Source organism: Schistocerca serialis, chromosome 2 (genome assembly GCF_023864345.2).
Source record: "Schistocerca serialis cubense isolate TAMUIC-IGC-003099 chromosome 2, iqSchSeri2.2, whole genome shotgun sequence".
NCBI lineage: Eukaryota > Metazoa > Arthropoda > Insecta > Orthoptera > Acrididae > Schistocerca > Schistocerca serialis.
Genome location: NC_064639.1, coordinates 256,308,753 through 256,311,186, shown reverse-complemented (window position 1 = coordinate 256,311,186; position 2,434 = coordinate 256,308,753). Strand labels below are relative to the sequence as shown.

Below are 2,434 nucleotides of genomic sequence, written 5' to 3'. Positions count from 1 at the left end.
GGATTCATCCGAAAAAATGACGTTCTGCCATTCGCGCACCCAGGTTCGTAGATGAGTACACCATCGCAGGTGCTCCTGTCTGTGACGCAGCGTCAAGGATAACCGCAGCCATGGTCTCCGAGCTGATAGTCCATGCTGCTGCAAACGTCGTCGAACTGTTCGTGCAGATGGTTGTTGTCTTGCAAACGTCCCCATCTGTTGACTCAGGGGTCGAGACGTGGCTGCACGATCCGTTACAGCCATGCGGATAAGATGCCTGTCATCTGGACTGCTAGTGATACGGGGCTGTTGGGATCCAGCATGGCGTATTACCCTCCTGAACCCACCGATTCCATATTCTGCTAACAGTCATTCGATCTCGACCAACGCGAGCAGCAATGTCGCGATACGATACACCGCAATCGCGATAGGCTACAATTAGACCTTTATCAAAGTCGGAAACGTAATGGTACGGATTTCTCCTCCTTACACGAGGCATTACAACAACGTTTCACCAGTCAACGCCGGTCAACTGCTGTTTGTGTATGAGAAATCGGTTGGAAACTTTCCTCATGTCAGCACGTTGTAGGCGTCGCCACCGGCGCCAACCTTGTGTGAATGCTCTGAAAAGCTTATCATTTCCATATCACAGCATCTTCTTCCTGTCGGTTAAATTTCACGTCTGTAGCACGTCACCTTCGTGTTGTAGTGTATTTGTTTGTTTCGAGGTAATTGTGCAGTTCTGCTACACACGAAATCTTCGCTCCACAGTACATTTGTACACCGCTAGAGGGACCAAAACGAAGGAAAGTCGAGAATCGCAAGTTAAAACCGCAATAAGTTTTGGTCTTATGTGAAACCAGTAAACGAATCGAACCCATAAGCCCAGACACTCTGTCATCATAATGACAATGAAACGGACGATGGCATACCGGCTGTCTCTCCTAAGCCTCGTCAGAAGCATTGTCTCCTGTGTTTCGGCGGATATTTGTAAATTTCGTTCTTGCAGTGTGTAGCTGGAGCCAGCCCAAACAATTACTGCTCGTCACGCCTTTCATGTAACGAAATGAGCGTATGGCATTGTTGGCCGGGAGGCCCCATTCGGGGGAGTTCGGCCGCCGTATGGCTAGTCCTTCTTAGGTGACGCCACATCGGCAACTTGCGAGTCAATGATGATGAAAATAAGGATACACAACACCCAGTCCCCTGCCGGCAATCGAACCCGGGCCCCCTGCGTGGCAGGCGGTAACGCTACCGCTACGGAGGCAGACACGCCTTTTGATGTGAAGCCTAATGACAACAGACAACAGACAGCGCTACAGAGAAAATTATTTTGAAATCGGAGTTTTCCGTGTCCATTCGATAGTGCGCTCCCAAATTAGTCTAGTCCAATATTCGTTTTATCGACGTGTATTAAAGGTGACAGTAAAACGCGAAGAATAAACAGAGATTCAGTAGAGCTACGTGCTTGGCGGTGGCAGTTGGCGCGCGCCAGGGCAGTGCTGTCACTGCTGGATTACTGGTTATTCTTCGAACTTTACTGTCTCTGTTAATACACGTAGATTGAAAAATTATCGCACTAGACTAATATGGTACTAATCTGTTTGTAACGGGAAATTTTCCGTCGGCATTAGGCATCGCATGAAAGACATAAAAAAAGCACCCCGTCTTCAGGTCACAAGTGGCCCATCGGGACCATCCGACCGCCGTGTCATCCTCAGGTGAGGACGCGGATAGGAGGGGCGTGTGGTCAGCACACCGCACTCCCGGTCGATAATATGGTTTTCTTTGACCGGAACCGCTACTATTCGGCCGAGTAGCTCCTCAGTTGGCATCACGAGGCTGAGTGCACCCCGAAAAATTGGCAACAGAGCATGGTGGCCCGGATGGTCACCCATCCAAGTACGGGCCACGCCCGACAGCGCTTAACTTCGGTGATCTGACGGGAATCGGTGTCTCCACTGCGGCAAGGCCGTTGCCGCATGAAAGACGTGATACGCACTATTTGTTTGGGCTGGCTGCAGTTACACAATGCGACAATGAAATTGTAAACATCTGCTGAAACACCAGAGAAAATGCACCTGACGACTCTTAAAAATGGTTCAAATGGCTCTAAGCACCATGGGACTTAACATCTGAGGTCATCAGTCTCCTAGACTTAGAACCACTTTAACCTAACTAACCTAGAAACATCACACACATCCATTCCCGAGGCAGCAGTCGAACAGGCGACCGTAGCAGCCGCATGGGTCCCGACTGATCGCCTAGAATCGCTCGACCACAGCGGCCTGCACGACTCTTACATTAAACACCATGTATACCGAGTGGCTATAATTACGGTGCAGCTACTCATAGAAGTCCAGTGCGTGCAGTAATTATAGTATGGCAGTGGAACTTGGTATGTATCCTTATGCGTTAATGCAGAATCGATTTACACCGGAAAAAAGTTAGTTCC

General features: G+C 49.4%; 1 pseudogene; it reads right to left on the bottom strand.

Moving 5' to 3' along the window:
- Positions 1-1,841: 1,841 nt before the first annotated feature.
- On the bottom strand, positions 1,842-1,959 carry LOC126458818 (5S ribosomal RNA; annotated as a pseudogene).
- Positions 1,960-2,434: the final 475 nt, after the last annotated feature.